The following is a 21,755-nucleotide window of genomic DNA, read 5'->3' as shown; positions in this document are numbered from 1 at the left end:
ATCGCAGACCCGCTGACTGAGTGAGTGAACTTCCCCCTGTGAGCAAAAGCAGCTCCCCCGGGCCGTTCCCTAGCGCAGAGGTGTTTATTGCAAGCTGGGCTCCCCCTCCGCGGCGGAGATAGTCCTTCCTCAAAGCTGTCTGTGGTAGGGAGCAGGAGGTCACAGAGCCAGAGGCAGCTGAAAGAAGGCCCACCCTTGGCGGTGTCTGCATGCGCAGTGAGCTTCCAGCGAGTGCTGGCAAGAAGGGGCGTTGGCGGCTCTTGGAGTGTCAGAAAGACCAGGACCAAGAGGAGAACCTATGGATTCCAAGCAACGCAGTGAGTGTTGTGTGACTTTGACGGGGGGGTGGTCCTCATCTGTTGCCCCTCATCCCGCTTGTGGAATCAGGATGGCTGGGGCCTCCTGGACTCCCAGCAGTTAGGATTCCCTACCTGTGAAGTGGTGCTTGTCTGTGCACTTGAGTCCGTGTATTGTGACCTCAATGCTGCTGTTTTGAGTCCCACCCTCTGATGCCCAGGAATGCAGCCTGAGGGGCCCCCATGAGAAGGAGGACACCATGAGGAGGAAAGCAGCACGGAGAAATCGGCAAATTGAATCCTGCACATTCCACGTTGTAGCGTCGGGCTGACTTCCGGAATGCCGGAAGAGCGGGATGGTTCCTGAGAATCTCTCGACCAGGCATGAGGTCTGGGCGGTTGGGTGCAACCCCGCTGCTCTAAAGGGTGCCCAGGTCTTGCTGATGAGGTAGCCGCAGTTTGAGAACAACCACTCTCCTGCGTCGCTTAAGGTCAGCACGTGCCAGGGACCGATTTGCTCTTCTGATGAGCAGGGAGTAAGTTAGCAAAAGCTGCAGAACGTAAAGCAACAGAACAAACCAGACGGTTCGGGTTTCAGTTGACGGAGGTCTGTCAGGTAAGTCTGGGCCCGTTGGCCCTCTCGGTACTGGCAGTTGAAAGGTGAGGACTGTGTGGCGGACTGCACGGGTGAGTAAGTGCTGTAGACAGCTCAGTCTCCTTTGAGCACGTTAGCGGGCGACGGAGCGTTGGGCAAGGGCATAGTAGTACTGCCAGCTATTCCGTGTGGGCCGGGACAGGCGCTAAGGGCTTTTGTTTCTCCTGTCCTTTCAGAGTGACCCGTGAGGCAGGTGCGGAAACGTTGCCCGTCTCGCGGTAGAGACACCGAGGGTCAGAAATCGCCTTCGTCAGGCGCGCGGGGAGAAGCCGGGCGAGCTGCGAATGGACACGAGACGAGCGGACCCAGACGTGTGCTGTTGAAGGCGAGGAAGAGGAGGCTTCCCACCGGATGGAGGTGTGTGGGCTGTGTGTTCCGGGCAGGTCAGGCGTCTTCTCCCCGGTAAAGCTGAGCGCCAACACGATGCAGCCGCTGCTGCTTTGTGGAGGCTTCAGGTACATCTCCCCACCACTTGGGGAGGACGCAGAAGGGCACCGAGCGTCCCAGTGAGTGAGCGTGCTGGGATGTGCGGCGGGGCCGTCACAGCCCGAATCCCTGCCTGGCCCTGGCTTGCTGAAAGCGACAGCTCGGTTCATGGGAGGGTCTGGCCCCACGGTCCGGAGTGCCGTCCCATCGTCAAGCGTGGTGCTCCTCCATCGGGCCCGGGACCTGCCCGAAAGCGGTCAGGAGGTTTTCAGGGCGATGTTTTCGTCTCCATCCACAGCTACAGAAAACTTGAGCTGGGACCAGTGCAAAGAAGCCTGGGAGATGTTTCTGCACAGCAACAACGGGCTCCACCCTCATGGCAGCATAAATGGGTCTGCTTCCCCCCTTGTTGCAAGCCGAGGGCCAGAGGCTTGTGACTTTTGCCCCCGTGTGCCGATCTCAGCGGGACGTTCATCGCAGACCCGCTGACTGAGTGAGTGAACTTCCCCCTGTGAGCAAAAGCAGCTCCCCCGGGCCGTTCCCTAGCGCAGAGGTGTTTGTTGCAAGTTGGGCTCCCCCTTCGCAGCGGAGATAGTCCTTCCTCAAAGCTGTCTGTGGTAGGGAGCAGGAGGTCACAGAGCCAGAGGCAGCTGAAGGAAGGCCCACCCTTGGCGGTGTCTGCATGCGCAGTGAGCTTCCAGCGAGTGCTGGCAAGAAGGGGCGTTGGCGGCTCTTGGAGTGTCAGAAAGACCGGGACCAAGAGGAGAACCTATGGATTCCAAGCAACGCAGTGAGTGTTGTGTGACTTTGACGGGGGCGTGGTCCTCATCCTTTACCCCCCATCCCGCTTGTGGAAACAGGATGGCTGGGGCCTCCTGGACTCCCAGCAGTTAGGATTCCCTACCTGTGAAGTGGTGCTTGTCTGTGCACTTGAGTCCGTGTATTGTGACCTCAATGCTGCTGTTTTGAGTCCCACCCTCTGATGCCCAGGGATGCAGCCTGAGGGGCCCCCATGAGAAGGAGGACACCATGAGGAGGAAAGCAGCACGGAGAAATCGGCAAATTGAATCCTGCACATTCCACGTTATGGCGTCGGGCTGACTTTCAGGAATGCCGGAAGAGCGGGATGGTTCCTGAGAATCTCTCGACCAGGCATGAGGTCTGGGCGGTTGGGTGCGACCCCGCTGCTCTAAAGGGTGCCCAGGTCTTGCTGATGAGGAGGCCGCAGTTTGGGAACAACCACTCTCCTGCGTCGCTTAAGGTCAGCACGTGCCAGGGACCGATTTGCTCTTCTGATGAGCAGGGAGTAAGTTAGCAAAAGCTGCAGAACGTAAAGCAACGGAACAAACCAGACGGTTCGGGTTTCAGTTGACGGAGGTCTGTCAGGTAAGTCTGGGCCCGTTGGCCCTCTCGGTACTGGCAGTTGAAAGGTGAGGACTGTGTGGCGGACTGCACGGGTGAGTAAGTGCTGTAGACAGCTCAGTCTCCTTTGAGCACGTTAGCGGGCGACGGAGCGTTGGGCAAGGGCATAGTAGTACTGCCAGCTATTCCGTGTGGGCCGGGACAGGCGCTAAGGGCTTTTGTTTCTCCTGTCCTTTCAGAGTCACCCGTGAGGCAGGTGCGGAAACGTTGCCCGTCTCGCGGTAGAGACACCGAGGGTCAGAAATCGCCTTCGTCAGGCGCGGGGGGAGAAGCCGGGCGAGCTGCGAATGGACACGAGACGAGCGGACCCAGACGTGTGCTGTTGAAGGCGAGGAGGAGGAGGCTTCCCACCGGATGGAGGTGTGTGGGCTGTGTGTTCCGGGCAGGTCAGGCGTCTTCTCCCCGGTAAAGCTGAGCGCCAACAGGATGCAGCCGCTGCTGCTTTGTGGAGGCTTCAGGTACATCTCCCCACCACTTGGGGAGGACGCAGAAGGGCACCGAGCGTCCCAGTAAGTGAGCGTGCTGGGATGTGCGGCGGGGCCGTCACAGCCCGAATCCCAGCCTGGCCCTGGCTTGCTGAAAGCGACAGCTCGGTTCATGGGAGGGTCTGGCCCCAAGGTCCGGAGTGCCGTCCCATCGTCAAGCGTGGTGCTCCTCCATCGGGCCCGGGTCCTGCCCGAAAGCGGTCAGAAGGTTTTAAGGGCGATGTTTTCATCTCCATCCAGAGCTACAGAAAACTTGAGCTGGGACCAGTGCAAAGAAGCCTGGGAGATGGTTCTGCACAGCAGCAACGGGCTCCACCCTCATGGCAGCATAAAGAGGTCAGCTTCCCCCCTTGTTGCAAGCCGAGGGCCAGAGGCTTGTGACTTTTGCCCCCGTGTGCCGATCTCAGCGGGACGTTCATCGCAGACCCGCTGACTGAGTGAGTGAACTTCCCCCTGTGAGCAAAAGCAGCTCCCCCGGGCCGTTCCCTAGCGCAGAGGTGTTTGTTGCAAGTTGGGCTCCCCCTTCGCAGCGGAGATAGTCCTTCCTCAAAGCTGTCTGTGGTAGGGAGCAGGAGGTCACAGAACCAGAGGCAGCTGAAGGAAGGCCCACCCTTGGCGGTGTCTGCATGCGCAGTGAGCTTCCAGCGAGTGCTGGCAAGAAGGGGCGTTGGCGGCTCTTGGAGTGTCAGAAAGCCCGGGACCAAGAGGAGAACCTATGGATTCCAAGCAACGCAGTGAGTGTTGGGTGAATTTGACGGGGGCGTGGTCCTCATCTGTTGCCCCTCATCCCGCTTGTGGAAACAGGATGGCTGGGGCCTCCTGGACTCCCAGCAGTTAGGATTCCCTACCTGTGAAGTGGTGCTTGTCTGTGCACTTGAGTGCTGCTGTTTTGAGTCCCACCCTCTGCTGCCCAGGGATGCAGCCTGAGGGGCCCCCATGAGAAGGAGGACACCATGAGGAGGAAAGCAGCACGGAGAAATCGGCAAATTGAATCCTGCACATTCCTCGTTGTGCCGTCGGGCTGACTTTCAGGAATGCCGGAAGAGCGGGATGGTTCCTGAGAATCTCTCGACCAGGCAGGAGGTCTGGGCGGGTGGGTGCGACCCCGCTGCTCTAAAGGGTGCCCAGGTCTTGCTGATGAGGAGGCCGCAGTTTGGGAACAACCACTCTCCTGCGTCGCTTAAGGTCAGCACGTGCCAGGGACCGATTTGCTCTTCTGATGAGCAGGGAGTAAGTTAGCAAAAGCTGCAGAACGTAAAGCAACAGAACAAACCAGACGGTTCGGGTTTCAGTTGACGGAGGTCTGTCAGGTAAGTCTGGGCCCGTTGGCCCTCTCGGTACTGGCAGTTCAAAGGTGAGGACTGTGTGGCGGACTGCACGGGTGAGTAAGTGCTGTAGACAGCTCAGTCTCCTTTGAGCACGTTAGCGGGCGACGGAGCGTTGGGCAAGGGCATAGTAGTACTGCCAGCTATTCCGTGTGGGCCGGGACAGGCGCTAAGGGCTTTTGTTTCTCCTGTCCTTTCAGAGTCACCCGTGAGGCAGGTGCGGAAACGTTGCCCGTCTCGCGGTAGAGACACCGAGGGTCAGAAATCGCCTTCGTCAGGCGCGCGGGGAGAAGCCGGGCGAGCTGCGAATGGACACGAGACGAGCGGACCCAGACGTGTGCTGTTGAAGGCGAGGAGGAGGAGGCTTCCCACCGGATGGAGGTGTGTGGGCTGTGTGTTCCGGGCAGGTCAGGCGTCTTCTCCCCGGTAAAGCTGAGCGCCAACACGATGCAGCCGCTGCTGCTTTGTGGAGGCTTCAGGTACATCTCCCCACCACTTGGGGAGGACGCAGAAGGGCACCGAGCGTCCCAGTGAGTGAGCGTGCTGGGATGTGCGGCGGGGCCGTCACAGCCCGAATCCCTGCCTGGCCCTGGCTTGCTGAAAGCGACAGCTCGGTTCATGGGAGGGTCTGGCCCCACGGTCCGGAGTGCCGTCCCATCGTCAAGCGTGGTGCTCCTCCATCGGGCCCGGGACCTGCCCGAAAGCGGTCAGAAGGTTTTCAGGGCGATGTTTTCGTCTCCATCCACAGCTACAGAAAACTTGAGCTGGGACCAGTGCAAAGAAGCCTGGGAGATGTTTCTGCACAGCAACAACGGGCTCCACCCTCATGGCAGCATAAAGGGGTCAGCTTCCCCCCTTGTTGCAAGCCGAGGGCCAGAGGCTTGTGACTTTTGCCCCCGTGTGCCGATCTCAGCGGGACGTTCATCGCAGACCCGCTGACTGAGTGAGTGAACTTCCCCCTGTGAGCAAAAGCAGCTCCCCCGGGCCGTTCCCTAGCGCAGAGGTGTTTATTGCAAGCTGGGCTCCCCCTCCGCGGCGGAGATAGTCCTTCCTCAAAGCTGTCTGTGGTAGGGAGCAGGAGGTCACAGAGCCAGAGGCAGCTGAAGGAAGGCCCACCCTTGGCGGTGTCTGCATGCGCAGTGAGCTTCCAGCGAGTGCTGGCAAGAAGGGGCGTTGGCGGCTCTTGGAGTGTCAGAAAGACCGGGACCAAGAGGAGAACCTATGGATTCCAAGCAACGCAGTGAGTGTTGTGTGACTTTGACGGGGGCGTGGTCCTCATCCTTTACCCCCCATCCCGCTTGTGGAAACAGGATGGCTGGGGCCTCCTGGACTCCCAGCAGTTAGGATTCCCTACCTGTGAAGTGGTGCTTGTCTGTGCACTTGAGTCCGTGTATTGTGACCTCAATGCTGCTGTTTTGAGTCCCACCCTCTGATGCCCAGGGATGCAGCCTGAGGGGCCCCCATGAGAAGGAGGACACCATGAGGAGGAAAGCAGCACGGAGAAATCGGCAAATTGAATCCTGCACATTCCACGTTATGGCGTCGGGCTGACTTTCAGGAATGCCGGAAGAGCGGGATGGTTCCTGAGAATCTCTCGACCAGGCATGAGGTCTGGGCGGTTGGGTGCGACCCCGCTGCTCTAAAGGGTGCCCAGGTCTTGCTGATGAGGAGGCCGCAGTTTGGGAACAACCACTCTCCTGCGTCGCTTAAGGTCAGCACGTGCCAGGGACCGATTTGCTCTTCTGATGAGCAGGGAGTAAGTTAGCAAAAGCTGCAGAACGTAAAGCAACGGAACAAACCAGACGGTTCGGGTTTCAGTTGACGGAGGTCTGTCAGGTAAGTCTGGGCCCGTTGGCCCTCTCGGTACTGGCAGTTGAAAGGTGAGGACTGTGTGGCGGACTGCACGGGTGAGTAAGTGCTGTAGACAGCTCAGTCTCCTTTGAGCACGTTAGCGGGCGACGGAGCATTGGGCAAGGGCATAGTAGTACTGCCAGCTATTCCGTGTGGGCCGGGACAGGCGCTAAGGGCTTTTGTTTCTCCTGTCCTTTCAGAGTGACCCGTGAGGCAGGTGCGGAAACGTTGCCCGTCTCGCGGTAGAGACACCGAGGGTCAGAAATCGCCTTCGTCAGGCGCGGGGGGAGAAGCCGGGCGAGCTGCGAATGGACACGAGACGAGCGGACCCAGACGTGTGCTGTTGAAGGCGAGGAGGAGGAGGCTTCCCACCGGATGGAGGTGTGTGGGCTGTGTGTTCCGGGCAGGTCAGGCGTCTTCTCCCCGGTAAAGCTGAGCGCCAACAGGATGCAGGCGCTGCTGCTTTGTGGAGGCTTCAGGTACATCTCCCCACCACTTGGGGAGGACGCAGAAGGGCACCGAGCGTCCCAGTAAGTGAGCGTGCTGGGATGTGCGGCGGGGCCGTCACAGCCCGAATCCCAGCCTGGCCCTGGCTTGCTGAAAGCGACAGCTCGGTTCATGGGAGGGTCTGGCCCCAAGGTCCGGAGTGCCGTCCCATCGTCAAGCGTGGTGCTCCTCCATCGGGCCCGGGTCCTGCCCGAAAGCGGTCAGAAGGTTTTAAGGGCGATGTTTTCATCTCCATCCAGAGCTACAGAAAACTTGAGCTGGGACCAGTGCAAAGAAGCCTGGGAGATGGTTCTGCACAGCAGCAACGGGCTCCACCCTCATGGCAGCATAAAGAGGTCAGCTTCCCCCCTTGTTGCAAGCCGAGGGCCAGAGGCTTGTGACTTTTGCCCCCGTGTGCCGATCTCAGCGGGACGTTCATCGCAGACCCGCTGACTGAGTGAGTGAACTTCCCCCTGTGAGCAAAAGCAGCTCCCCCGGGCCGTTCCCTAGCGCAGAGGTGTTTGTTGCAAGTTGGGCTCCCCCTTCGCAGCGGAGATAGTCCTTCCTCAAAGCTGTCTGTGGTAGGGAGCAGGAGGTCACAGAACCAGAGGCAGCTGAAGGAAGGCCCACCCTTGGCGGTGTCTGCATGCGCAGTGAGCTTCCAGCGAGTGCTGGCAAGAAGGGGCGTTGGCGGCTCTTGGAGTGTCAGAAAGCCCGGGACCAAGAGGAGAACCTATGGATTCCAAGCAACGCAGTGAGTGTTGGGTGAATTTGACGGGGGCGTGGTCCTCATCTGTTGCCCCTCATCCCGCTTGTGGAAACAGGATGGCTGGGGCCTCCTGGACTCCCAGCAGTTAGGATTCCCTACCTGTGAAATGGTGCTTGTCTGTGCACTTGAGTCCGTGTATTGTGACCTCAATGCTGCTGTTTTGAGTCCCACCCTCTGATGCCCAGGGATGCAGCCTGAGGGGCCCCCATGAGAAGGAGGACACCATGAGGAGGAAAGCAGCACGGAGAAATCGGCAAATTGAATCCTGCACATTCCTCGTTGTGCCGTCGGGCTGACTTTCAGGAATGCCGGAAGAGCGGGATGGTTCCTGAGAATCTCTCGACCAGGCAGGAGGTCTGGGCGGGTGGGTGCGACCCCGCTGCTCTAAAGGGTGCCCAGGTCTTGCTGATGAGGAGGCCGCAGTTTGGGAACAACCACTCTCCTGCGTCGCTTAAGGTCAGCACGTGCCAGGGACCGATTTGCTCTTCTGATGAGCAGGGAGTAAGTTAGCAAAAGCTGCAGAACGTAAAGCAACGGAACAAACAAGACGGTTCGGGTTTCAGTTGACGGAGGTCTGTCAGGTAAGTCTGGGCCCGTTGGCCCTCTCGGTACTGGCAGTTCAAAGGTGAGGACTGTGTGGCGGACTGCACGGGTGAGTAAGTGCTGTAGACAGCTCAGTCTCCTTTGAGCACGTTAGCGGGCGACGGAGCATTGGGCAAGGGCATAGTAGTACTGCCAGCTATTCCGTGTGGGCCGGGACAGGCGCTAAGGGCTTTTGTTTCTCCTGTCCTTTCAGAGTCACCCGTGAGGCAGGTGCGGAAACGTTGCCCGTCTCGCGGTAGAGACACCGAGCGTCAGAAATCGCCTTCGTCAGGCGCGGGGGGAGAAGCCGGGCGAGCTGCGAATGGACACGAGACGAGCGGACCCAGACGTGTGCTGTTGAAGGCGAGGAGGAGGAGGCTTCCCACCGGATGGAGGTGTGTGGGCTGTGTGTTCCGGGCAGGTCAGGCGTCTTCTCCCCGGTAAAGCTGAGCGCCAACAGGATGCAGCCGCTGCTGCTTTGTGGAGTCTTCAGGTACATCTCCCCACCACTTGGGGAGGACGCAGAAGGGCACCGAGCGTCCCAGTGAGTGAGCGTGCTGGGATGTGCGGCGGGGCCGTCACAGCCCGAATCCCAGCCTGGCCCTGGCTTGCTGAAAGCGACAGCTCGGTTCATGGGAGGGTCTGGCCCCAAGGTCCGGAGTGCCGTCCCATCGTCAAGCGTGGTGCTCCTCCATCGGGCCCGGGTCCTGCCCGAAAGCGGTCAGAAGGTTTTAAGGGCGATGTTTTCATCTCCATCCAGAGCTACAGAAAACTTGAGCTGGGACCAGTGCAAAGAAGCCTGGGAGATGGTTCTGCACAGCAGCAACGGGCTCCACCCTCATGGCAGCATAAAGAGGTCAGCTTCCCCCCTTGTTGCAAGCCGAGGGCCAGAGGCTTGTGACTTTTGCCCCCGTGTGCCGATCTCAGCGGGACGTTCATCGCAGACCCGCTGACTGAGTGAGTGAACTTCCCCCTGTGAGCAAAAGCAGCTCCCCCGGGCCGTTCCCTAGCGCAGAGGTGTTTGTTGCAAGTTGGGCTCCCCCTTCGCAGCGGAGATAGTCCTTCCTCAAAGCTGTCTGTGGTAGGGAGCAGGAGGTCACAGAACCAGAGGCAGCTGAAGGAAGGCCCACCCTTGGCGGTGTCTGCATGCGCAGTGAGCTTCCAGCGAGTGCTGGCAAGAAGGGGCGTTGGCGGCTCTTGGAGTGTCAGAAAGCCCGGGACCAAGAGGAGAACCTATGGATTCCAAGCAACGCAGTGAGTGTTGGGTGAATTTGATGGGGGCGTGGTCCTCATCTGTTGCCCCTCATCCCGCTTGTGGAAACAGGATGGCTGGGGCCTCCTGGACTCCCAGCAGTTAGGATTCCCTACCTGTGAAGTGGTGCTTGTCTGTGCACTTGAGTGCTGCTGTTTTGAGTCCCACCCTCTGCTGCCCAGGGATGCAGCCTGAGGGGCCCCCATGAGAAGGAGGACACCATGAGGAGGAAAGCAGCACGGAGAAATCGGCAAATTGAATCCTGCACATTCCTCGTTGTGCCGTCGGGCTGACTTTCAGGAATGCCGGAAGAGCGGGATGGTTCCTGAGAATCTCTCGACCAGGCAGGAGGTCTGGGTGGGTGGGTGCGACCCCGCTGCTCTAAAGGGTGCCCAGGTCTTGCTGATGAGGAGGCCGCAGTTTGGGAACAACCACTCTCCTGCGTCGCTTAAGGTCAGCACGTGCCAGGGACCGATTTGCTCTTCTGATGAGCAGGGAGTAAGTTAGCAAAAGCTGCAGAACGTAAAGCAACAGAACAAACCAGACGGTTCGGGTTTCAGTTGACGGAGGTCTGTCAGGTAAGTCTGGGCCCGTTGGCCCTCTCGGTACTGGCAGTTGAAAGGTGAGGACTGTGTGGCGGACTGCACGGGTGAGTAAGTGCTGTAGACAGCTCAGTCTCCTTTGAGCACGTTAGCGGGCGACGGAGCGTTGGGCAAGGGCATAGTAGTACTGCCAGCTATTCCGTGTGGGCCGGGACAGGCGCTAAGGGCTTTTGTTTCTCCTGTCCTTTCAGAGTGACCCGTGAGGCAGGTGCGGAAACGTTGCCCGTCTCGCGGTAGAGACACCGAGGGTCAGAAATCGCCTTCGTCAGGCGCGCGGGGAGAAGCCGGGCGAGCTGCGAATGGACACGAGACGAGCGGACCCAGACGTGTGCTGTTGAAGGCGAGGAAGAGGAGGCTTCCCACCGGATGGAGGTGTGTGGGCTGTGTGTTCCGGGCAGGTCAGGCGTCTTCTCCCCGGTAAAGCTGAGCGCCAACACGATGCAGCCGCTGCTGCTTTGTGGAGGCTTCAGGTACATCTCCCCACCACTTGGGGAGGACGCAGAAGGGCACCGAGCGTCCCAGTGAGTGAGCGTGCTGGGATGTGCGGCGGGGCCGTCACAGCCCGAATCCCTGCCTGGCCCTGGCTTGCTGAAAGCGACAGCTCGGTTCATGGGAGGTTCTGGCCCCACGGTCCGGAGTGCCGTCCCATCGTCAAGCGTGGTGCTCCTCCATCGGGCCCGGGACCTGCCCGAAAGCGGTCAGGAGGTTTTCAGGGCGATGTTTTCGTCTCCATCCACAGCTACAGAAAACTTGAGCTGGGACCAGTGCAAAGAAGCCTGGGAGATGTTTCTGCACAGCAACAACGGGCTCCACCCTCATGGCAGCATAAATGGGTCTGCTTCCCCCCTTGTTGCAAGCCGAGGGCCAGAGGCTTGTGACTTTTGCCCCCGTGTGCCGATCTCAGCGGGACGTTCATCGCAGACCCGCTGACTGAGTGAGTGAACTTCCCCCTGTGAGCAAAAGCAGCTCCCCCGGGCCGTTCCCTAGCGCAGAGGTGTTTGTTGCAAGTTGGGCTCCCCCTTCGCAGCGGAGATAGTCCTTCCTCAAAGCTGTCTGTGGTAGGGAGCAGGAGGTCACAGAGCCAGAGGCAGCTGAAGGAAGGCCCACCCTTGGCGGTGTCTGCATGCGCAGTGAGCTTCCAGCGAGTGCTGGCAAGAAGGGGCGTTGGCGGCTCTTGGAGTGTCAGAAAGCCCGGGACCAAGAGGAGAACCTATGGATTCCAAGCAACGCAGTGAGTGTTGTGTGACTTTGACGGGGGCGTGGTCCTCATCCTTTACCCCCCATCCCGCTTGTGGAAACAGGATGGCTGGGGCCTCCTGGACTCCCAGCAGTTAGGATTCCCTACCTGTGAAGTGGTGCTTGTCTGTGCACTTGAGTCCGTGTATTGTGACCTCAATGCTGCTGTTTTGAGTCCCACCCTCTGATGCCCAGGGATGCAGCCTGAGGGGCCCCCATGAGAAGGAGGACACCATGAGGAGGAAAGCAGCACGGAGAAATCGGCAAATTGAATCCTGCACATTCCACGTTATGGCTTCGGGCTGACTTTCAGGAATGCCGGAAGAGCGGGATGGTTCCTGAGAATCTCTCGACCAGGCATGAGGTCTGGGCGGTTGGGTGCGACCCCGCTGCTCTAAAGGGTGCCCAGGTCTTGCTGATGAGGAGGCCGCAGTTTGGGAACAACCACTCTCCTGCGTCGCTTAAGGTCAGCACGTGCCAGGGACCGATTTGCTCTTCTGATGAGCAGGGAGTAAGTTAGCAAAAGCTGCAGAACGTAAAGCAACGGAACAAACCAGACGGTTCGGGTTTCAGTTGACGGAGGTCTGTCAGGTAAGTCTGGGCCCGTTGGCCCTCTCGGTACTGGCAGTTGAAAGGTGAGGACTGTGTGGCGGACTGCACGGGTGAGTAAGTGCTGTAGACAGCTCAGTCTCCTTTGAGCACGTTAGCGGGCGACGGAGCATTGGGCAAGGGCATAGTAGTACTGCCAGCTATTCCGTGTGGGCCGGGACAGGCGCTAAGGGCTTTTGTTTCTCCTGTCCTTTCAGAGTCACCCGTGAGGCAGGTGCGGAAACGTTGCCCGTCTCGCGGTAGAGACACCGAGGGTCAGAAATCGCCTTCGTCAGGCGCGGGGGGAGAAGCCGGGCGAGCTGCGAATGGACACGAGACGAGCGGACCCAGACGTGTGCTGTTGAAGGCGAGGAGGAGGAGGCTTCCCACCGGATGGAGGTGTGTGGGCTGTGTGTTCCGGGCAGGTCAGGCGTCTTCTCCCCGGTAAAGCTGAGCGCCAACAGGATGCAGCCGCTGCTGCTTTGTGGAGGCTTCAGGTACATCTCCCCACCACTTGGGGAGGACGCAGAAGGGCACCGAGCGTCCCAGTAAGTGAGCGTGCTGGGATGTGCGGCGGGGCCGTCACAGCCCGAATCCCAGCCTGGCCCTGGCTTGCTGAAAGCGACAGCTCGGTTCATGGGAGGGTCTGGCCCCAAGGTCCGGAGTGCCGTCCCATCGTCAAGCGTGGTGCTCCTCCATCGGGCCCGGGTCCTGCCCGAAAGCGGTCAGAAGGTTTTAAGGGCGATGTTTTCATCTCCATCCAGAGCTACAGAAAACTTGAGCTGGGACCAGTGCAAAGAAGCCTGGGAGATGGTTCTGCACAGCAGCAACGGGCTCCACCCTCATGGCAGCATAAAGAGGTCAGCTTCCCCCCTTGTTGCAAGCCGAGGGCCAGAGGCTTGTGACTTTTGCCCCCGTGTGCCGATCTCAGCGGGACGTTCATCGCAGACCCGCTGACTGAGTGAGTGAACTTCCCCCTGTGAGCAAAAGCAGCTCCCCCGGGCCGTTCCCTAGCGCAGAGGTGTTTGTTGCAAGTTGGGCTCCCCCTTCGCAGCGGAGATAGTCCTTCCTCAAAGCTGTCTGTGGTAGGGAGCAGGAGGTCACAGAACCAGAGGCAGCTGAAGGAAGGCCCACCCTTGGCGGTGTCTGCATGCGCAGTGAGCTTCCAGCGAGTGCTGGCAAGAAGGGGCGTTGGCGGCTCTTGGAGTGTCAGAAAGACCGGGAGCAAGAGGAGAACCTATGGATTCCAAGCAACGCAGTGAGTGTTGGGTGAATTTGACAGGGGCGTGGTCCTCATCTGTTGCCCCTCATCCCGCTTGTGGAAACAGGATGGCTGGGGCCTCCTGGACTCCCAGCAGTTAGGATTCCCTACCTGTGAAGTGGTGCTTGTCTGTGCACTTGAGTGCTGCTGTTTTGAGTCCCACCCTCTGCTGCCCAGGGATGCAGCCTGAGGGGCCCCCATGAGAAGGAGGACACCATGAGGAGGAAAGCAGCACGGAGAAATCGGCAAATTGAATCCTGCACATTCCTCGTTGTGCCGTCGGGCTGACTTTCAGGAATGCCGGAAGAGCGGGATGGTTCCTGAGAATCTCTCGACCAGGCAGGAGGTCTGGGTGGGTGGGTGCGACCCCGCTGCTCTAAAGGGTGCCCAGGTCTTGCTGATGAGGAGGCCGCAGTTTGGGAACAACCACTCTCCTGCGTCGCTTAAGGTCAGCACGTGCCAGGGACCGATTTGCTCTTCTGATGAGCAGGGAGTAAGTTAGCAAAAGCTGCAGAACGTAAAGCAACAGAACAAACCAGACGGTTCGGGTTTCAGTTGACGGAGGTCTGTCAGGTAAGTCTGGGCCCGTTGGCCCTCTCGGTACTGGTAGTTCAAAGGTGAGGACTGTGTGGCGGACTGCACGGGTGAGTAAGTGCTGTAGACAGCTCAGTCTCCTTTGAGCACGTTAGCGGGCGACGGAGCGTTGGGCAAGGGCATAGTAGTACTGCCAGCTATTCCGTGTGGGCCGGGACAGGCGCTAAGGGCTTTTGTTTCTCCTGTCCTTTCAGAGTCACCCGTGAGGCAGGTGCGGAAACGTTGCCCGTCTCGCGGTAGAGACACCGAGGGTCAGAAATCGCCTTCGTCAGGCGCGCGGGGAGAAGCCGGGCGAGCTGCGAATGGACACGAGACGAGCGGACCCAGACGTGTGCTGTTGAAGGCGAGGAGGAGGAGGCTTCCCACCGGATGGAGGTGTGTGGGCTGTGTGTTCCGGGCAGGTCAGGCGTCTTCTCCCCGGTAAAGCTGAGCGCCAACACGATGCAGCCGCTGCTGCTTTGTGGAGGCTTCAGGTACATCTCCCCACCACTTGGGGAGGACGCAGAAGGGCACCGAGCGTCCCAGTGAGTGAGCGTGCTGGGATGTGCGGCGGGGCCGTCACAGCCCGAATCCCTGCCTGGCCCTGGCTTGCTGAAAGCGACAGCTCGGTTCATGGGAGGGTCTGGCCCCACGGTCCGGAGTGCCGTCCCATCGTCAAGCGTGGTGCTCCTCCATCGGGCCCGGGACCTGCCCGAAAGCGGTCAGAAGGTTTTCAGGGCGATGTTTTCGTCTCCATCCACAGCTACAGAAAACTTGAGCTGGGACCAGTGCAAAGAAGCCTGGGAGATGTTTCTGCACAGCAACAACGGGCTCCACCCTCATGGCAGCATAAAGGGGTCAGCTTCCCCCCTTGTTGCAAGCCGAGGGCCAGAGGCTTGTGACTTTTGCCCCCGTGTGCCGATCTCAGCGGGACGTTCATCGCAGACCCGCTGACTGAGTGAGTGAACTTCCCCCTGTGAGCAAAAGCAGCTCCCCCGGGCCGTTCCCTAGCGCAGAGGTGTTTATTGCAAGCTGGGCTCCCCCTCCGCGGCGGAGATAGTCCTTCCTCAAAGCTGTCTGTGGTAGGGAGCAGGAGGTCACAGAGCCAGAGGCAGCTGAAAGAAGGCCCACCCTTGGCGGTGTCTGCATGCGCAGTGAGCTTCCAGCGAGTGCTGGCAAGAAGGGGCGTTGGCGGCTCTTGGAGTGTCAGAAAGACCAGGACCAAGAGGAGAACCTATGGATTCCAAGCAACGCAGTGAGTGTTGTGTGACTTTGACGGGGGGGTGGTCCTCATCTGTTGCCCCTCATCCCGCTTGTGGAATCAGGATGGCTGGGGCCTCCTGGACTCCCAGCAGTTAGGATTCCCTACCTGTGAAGTGGTGCTTGTCTGTGCACTTGAGTCCGTGTATTGTGACCTCAATGCTGCTGTTTTGAGTCCCACCCTCTGATGCCCAGGAATGCAGCCTGAGGGGCCCCCATGAGAAGGAGGACACCATGAGGAGGAAAGCAGCACGGAGAAATCGGCAAATTGAATCCTGCACATTCCACGTTGTAGCGTCGGGCTGACTTCCGGAATGCCGGAAGAGCGGGATGGTTCCTGAGAATCTCTCGACCAGGCATGAGGTCTGGGCGGTTGGGTGCAACCCCGCTGCTCTAAAGGGTGCCCAGGTCTTGCTGATGAGGTAGCCGCAGTTTGAGAACAACCACTCTCCTGCGTCGCTTAAGGTCAGCACGTGCCAGGGACCGATTTGCTCTTCTGATGAGCAGGGAGTAAGTTAGCAAAAGCTGCAGAACGTAAAGCAACAGAACAAACCAGACGGTTCGGGTTTCAGTTGACGGAGGTCTGTCAGGTAAGTCTGGGCCCGTTGGCCCTCTCGGTACTGGCAGTTGAAAGGTGAGGACTGTGTGGCGGACTGCACGGGTGAGTAAGTGCTGTAGACAGCTCAGTCTCCTCTGAGCACGTTAGCGGCCGACGGAGCGTTGGGCAAGGGCATAGTAGTACTGCCAGCTATTCCGTGTGGGCCGGGACAGGCGCTAAGGGCTTTTGTTTCTCCTGTCCTTTCAGAGTCACCCGTGAGGCAGGTGCGGAAACGTTGCCCGTCTCGCGGTAGAGACACCGAGCGTCAGAAATCGCCTTCGTCAGGCGCGGGGGGAGAAGCCGGGCGAGCTGCGAATGGACACGAGACGAGCGGACCCAGACGTGTGCTGTTGAAGGCGAGGAGGAGGAGGCTTCCCACCGGATGGAGGTGTGTGGGCTGTGTGTTCCGGGCAGGTCAGGCGTCTTCTCCCCGGTAAAGCTGAGCGCCAACAGGATGCAGCCGCTGCTGCTTTGTGGAGTCTTCAGGTACATCTCCCCACCACTTGGGGAGGACGCAGAAGGGCACCGAGCGTCCCAGTAAGTGAGCATGCTGTGATGTGCGGCGGGGCCGTCACAGCCCGAATCCCTGCCTGGCCCTGGCTTGCTGAAAGCGACAGCTCGGTTCATGGGAGGGTCTGGCCCCACGGTCCGGAGTGCCGTCCCATCGTCAAGCGTGGTGCTCCTCCATCGGGCCCGGGACCTGCCCGAAAGCGGTCAGAAGGTTTTAAGGGCGATGTTTTCGTCTCCATCCAGAGCTACAGAAAACTTGAGCTGGGACCAGTGCAAAGAAGCCTGGGAGATGGTTCTGCACAGCAGCAACGGGCTCCACCCTCATGGCAGCATAAAGAGGTCAGCTTCCCCCCTTGTTGCAAGCCGAGGGCCAGAGGCTTGTGACTTTTGCCCCCGTGTGCCGATCTCAGCGGGACGTTCATCGCAGACCCGCTGACTGAGTGAGTGAACTTCCCCCTGTGAGCAAAAGCAGCTCCCCCGGGCCGTTCCCTAGCGCAGAGGTGTTTGTTGCAAGTTGGGCTCCCCCTTCGCAGCGGAGATAGTCCTTCCTCAAAGCTGTCTGTGGTAGGGAGCAGGAGGTCACAGAACCAGAGGCAGCTGAAGGAAGGCCCACCCTTGGCGGTGTCTGCATGCGCAGTGAGCTTCCAGCGAGTGCTGGCAAGAAGGGGCGTTGGCGGCTCTTGGAGTGTCAGAAAGCCCGGGACCAAGAGGAGAACCTATGGATTCCAAGCAACGCAGTGAGTGTTGGGTGAATTTGACGGGGGCGTGGTCCTCATCTGTTGCCCCTCATCCCGCTTGTGGAAACAGGATGGCTGGGGCCTCCTGGACTCCCAGCAGTTAGGATTCCCTACCTGTGAAGTGGTGCTTGTCTGTGCACTTGAGTGCTGCTGTTTTGAGTCCCACCCTCTGCTGCCCAGGGATGCAGCCTGAGGGGCCCCCATGAGAAGGAGGACACCATGAGGAGGAAAGCAGCACGGAGAAATCGGCAAATTGAATCCTGCACATTCCTCGTTGTGCCGTCGGGCTGACTTTCAGGAATGCCGGAAGAGCGGGATGGTTCCTGAGAATCTCTCGACCAGGCAGGAGGTCTGGGTGGGTGGGTGCGACCCCGCTGCTCTAAAGGGTGCCCAGGTCTTGCTGATGAGGAGGCCGCAGTTTGGGAACAACCACTCTCCTGCGTCGCTTAAGGTCAGCACGTGCCAGGGACCGATTTGCTCTTCTGATGAGCAGGGAGTAAGTTAGCAAAAGCTGCAGAACGTAAAGCAACGGAACAAACCAGACGGTTCGGGTTTCAGTTGACGGAGGTCTGTCAGGTAAGTCTGGGCCCGTTGGCCCTCTCGGTACTGGCAGTTCAAAGGTGAGGACTGTGTGGCGGACTGCACGGGTGAGTAAGTGCTGTAGACAGCTCAGTCTCCTTTGAGCACGTTAGCGGGCGACGGAGCGTTGGGCAAGGGCATAGTAGTACTGCCAGCTATTCCGTGTGGGCCGGGACAGGCGCTAAGGGCTTTTGTTTCTCCTGTCCTTTCAGAGTCACCCGTGAGGCAGGTGCGGAAACGTTGCCCGTCTCGCGGTAGAGACACCGAGGGTCAGAAATCGCCTTCGTCAGGCGCGCGGGGAGAAGCCGGGCGAGCTGCGAATGGACACGAGACGAGCGGACCCAGACGTGTGCTGTTGAAGGCGAGGAAGAGGAGGCTTCCCACCGGATGGAGGTGTGTGGGCTGTGTGTTCCGGGCAGGTCAGGCGTCTTCTCCCCGGTAAAGCTGAGCGCCAACACGATGCAGCCGCTGCTGCTTTGTGGAGGCTTCAGGTACATCTCCCCACCACTTGGGGAGGACGCAGAAGGGCACCGAGCGTCCCAGTGAGTGAGCGTGCTGGGATGTGCGGCGGGGCCGTCACAGCCCGAATCCCTGCCTGGCCCTGGCTTGCTGAAAGCGACAGCTCGGTTCATGGGAGGGTCTGGCCCCACGGTCCGGAGTGCCGTCCCATCGTCAAGCGTGGTGCTCCTCCATCGGGCCCGGGACCTGCCCGAAAGCGGTCAGGAGGTTTTCAGGGCGATGTTTTCGTCTCCATCCACAGCTACAGAAAACTTGAGCTGGGACCAGTGCAAAGAAGCCTGGGAGATGTTTCTGCACAGCAACAACGGGCTCCACCCTCATGGCAGCATAAATGGGTCTGCTTCCCCCCTTGTTGCAAGCCGAGGGCCAGAGGCTTGTGACTTTTGCCCCCGTGTGCCGATCTCAGCGGGACGTTCATCGCAGACCCGCTGACTGAGTGAGTGAACTTCCCCCTGTGAGCAAAAGCAGCTCCCCCGGGCCGTTCCCTAGCGCAGAGGTGTTTGTTGCAAGTTGGGCTCCCCCTTCGCAGCGGAGATAGTCCTTCCTCAAAGCTGTCTGTGGTAGGGAGCAGGAGGTCACAGAGCCAGAGGCAGCTGAAGGAAGGCCCACCCTTGGCGGTGTCTGCATGCGCAGTGAGCTTCCAGCGAGTGCTGGCAAGAAGGGGCGTTGGCGGCTCTTGGAGTGTCAGAAAGACCGGGACCAAGAGGAGAACCTATGGATTCCAAGCAACGCAGTGAGTGTTGTGTGACTTTGACGGGGGCGTGGTCCTCATCCTTTACCCCCCATCCCGCTTGTGGAAACAGGATGGCTGGGGCCTCCTGGACTCCCAGCAGTTAGGATTCCCTACCTGTGAAGTGGTGCTTGTCTGTGCACTTGAGTCCGTGTATTGTGACCTCAATGCTGCTGTTTTGAGTCCCACCCTCTGATGCCCAGGGATGCAGCCTGAGGGGCCCCCATGAGAAGGAGGACACCATGAGGAGGAAAGCAGCACGGAGAAATCGGCAAATTGAATCCTGCACATTCCACGTTATGGCTTCGGGCTGACTTTCAGGAATGCCGGAAGAGCGGGATGGTTCCTGAGAATCTCTCGACCAGGCAGGAGGTCTGGGTGGGTGGGTGCGACCCCGCTGCTCTAAAGGGTGCCCAGGTCTTGCTGATGAGGAGGCCGCAGTTTGGGAACAACCACTCTCCTGCGTCGCTTAAGGTCAGCACGTGCCAGGGACCGATTTGCTCTTCTGATGAGCAGGGAGTAAGTTAGCAAAAGCTGCAGAACGTAAAGCAACGGAACAAACCAGACGGTTCGGGTTTCAGTTGACGGAGGTCTGTCAGGTAAGTCTGGGCCCGTTGGCCCTCTCGGTACTGGCAGTTGAAAGGTGAGGACTGTGTGGCGGACTGCACGGGTGAGTAAGTGCTGTAGACAGCTCAGTCTCCTTTGAGCACGTTAGCGGGCGACGGAGCATTGGGCAAGGGCATAGTAGTACTGCCAGCTATTCCGTGTGGGCCGGGACAGGCGCTAAGGGCTTTTGTTTCTCCTGTCCTTTCAGAGTCACCCGTGAGGCAGGTGCGGAAACGTTGCCCGTCTCGCGGTAGAGACACCGAGGGTCAGAAATCGCCTTCGTCAGGCGCGGGGGGAGAAGCCGGGCGAGCTGCGAATGGACACGAGACGAGCGGACCCAGACGTGTGCTGTTGAAGGCGAGGAGGAGGAGGCTTCCCACCGGATGGAGGTGTGTGGGCTGTGTGTTCCGGGCAGGTCAGGCGTCTTCTCCCCGGTAAAGCTGAGCGCCAACAGGATGCAGCCGCTGCTGCTTTGTGGAGGCTTCAGGTACATCTCCCCACCACTTGGGGAGGACGCAGAAGGGCACCGAGCGTCCCAGTAAGTGAGCGTGCTGGGATGTGCGGCGGGGCCGTCACAGCCCGAATCCCAGCCTGGCCCTGGCTTGCTGAAAGCGACAGCTCGGTTCATGGGAGGGTCTGGCCCCAAGGTCCGGAGTGCCGTCCCATCGTCAAGCGTGGTGCTCCTCCATCGGGCCCGGGTCCTGCCCGAAAGCGGTCAGAAGGTTTTAAGGGCGATGTTTTCATCTCCATCCAGAGCTACAGAAAACTTGAGCTGGGACCAGTGCAAAGAAGCCTGGGAGATGGTTCTGCACAGCAGCAACGGGCTCCACCCTCATGGCAGCATAAAGAGGTCAGCTTCCCCCCTTGTTGCAAGCCGAGGGCCAGAGGCTTGTGACTTTTGCCCCCGTGTGCCGATCTCAGCGGGACGTTCATCGCAGACCCGCTGACTGAGTGAGTGAACTTCCCCCTGTGAGCAAAAGCAGCTCCCCCGGGCCGTTCCCTAGCGCAGAGGTGTTTGTTGCAAGTTGGGCTCCCCCTTCGCAGCGGAGATAGTCCTTCCTCAAAGCTGTCTGTGGTAGGGAGCAGGAGGTCACAGAACCAGAGGCAGCTGAAGGAAGGCCCACCCTTGGCGGTGTCTGCATGCGCAGTGAGCTTCCAGCGAGTGCTGGCAAGAAGGGGCGTTGGCGGCTCTTGGAGTGTCAGAAAGCCCGGGACCAAGAGGAGAACCTATGGATTCCAAGCAACGCAGTGAGTGTTGGGTGAATTTGACGGGGGCGTGGTCCTCATCTGTTGCCCCTCATCCCGCTTGTGGAAACAGGATGGCTGGGGCCTCCTGGACTCCCAGCAGTTAGGATTCCCTACCTGTGAAGTGGTGCTTGTCTGTGCACTTGAGTGCTGCTGTTTTGAGTCCCACCCTCTGCTGCCCAGGGATGCAGCCTGAGGGGCCCCCATGAGAAGGAGGACACCATGAGGAGGAAAGCAGCACGGAGAAATCGGCAAATTGAATCCTGCACATTCCTCGTTGTGCCGTCGGGCTGACTTTCAGGAATGCCGGAAGAGCGGGATGGTTCCTGAGAATCTCTCGACCAGGCAGGAGGTCTGGGTGGGTGGGTGCGACCCCGCTGCTCTAAAGGGTGCCCAGGTCTTGCTGATGAGGAGGCCGCAGTTTGGGAACAACCACTCTCCTGCGTCGCTTAAGGTCAGCACGTGCCAGGGACCGATTTGCTCTTCTGATGAGCAGGGAGTAAGTTAGCAAAAGCTGCAGAACGTAAAGCAACAGAACAAACCAGACGGTTCGGGTTTCAGTTGACGGAGGTCTGTCAGGTAAGTCTGGGCCCGTTGGCCCTCTCGGTACTGGCAGTTCAAAGGTGAGGACTGTGTGGCGGACTGCACGGGTGAGTAAGTGCTGTAGACAGCTCAGTCTCCTTTGAGCACGTTAGCGGGCGACGGAGCGTTGGGCAAGGGCATAGTAGTACTGCCAGCTATTCCGTGTGGGCCGGGACAGGCGCTAAGGGCTTTTGTTTCTCCTGTCCTTTCAGAGTCACCCGTGAGGCAGGTGCGGAAACGTTGCCCGTCTCGCGGTAGAGACACCGAGGGTCAGAAATCGCCTTCGTCAGGCGCGCGGGGAGAAGCCGGGCGAGCTGCGAATGGACACGAGACGAGCGGACCCAGACGTGTGCTGTTGAAGGCGAGGAAGAGGAGGCTTCCCACCGGATGGAGGTGTGTGGGCTGTGTGTTCCGGGCAGGTCAGGCGTCTTCTCCCCGGTAAAGCTGAGCGCCAACACGATGCAGCCGCTGCTGCTTTGTGGAGGCTTCAGGTACATCTCCCCACCACTTGGGGAGGACGCAGAAGGGCACCGAGCGTCCCAGTGAGTGAGCGTGCTGGGATGTGCGGCGGGGCCGTCAC

This window comes from Camelus bactrianus, chromosome X (genome assembly GCF_048773025.1).
Source record: "Camelus bactrianus isolate YW-2024 breed Bactrian camel chromosome X, ASM4877302v1, whole genome shotgun sequence".
NCBI lineage: Eukaryota > Metazoa > Chordata > Mammalia > Artiodactyla > Camelidae > Camelus > Camelus bactrianus.
This window is presented reverse-complemented; position numbering follows the sequence as displayed.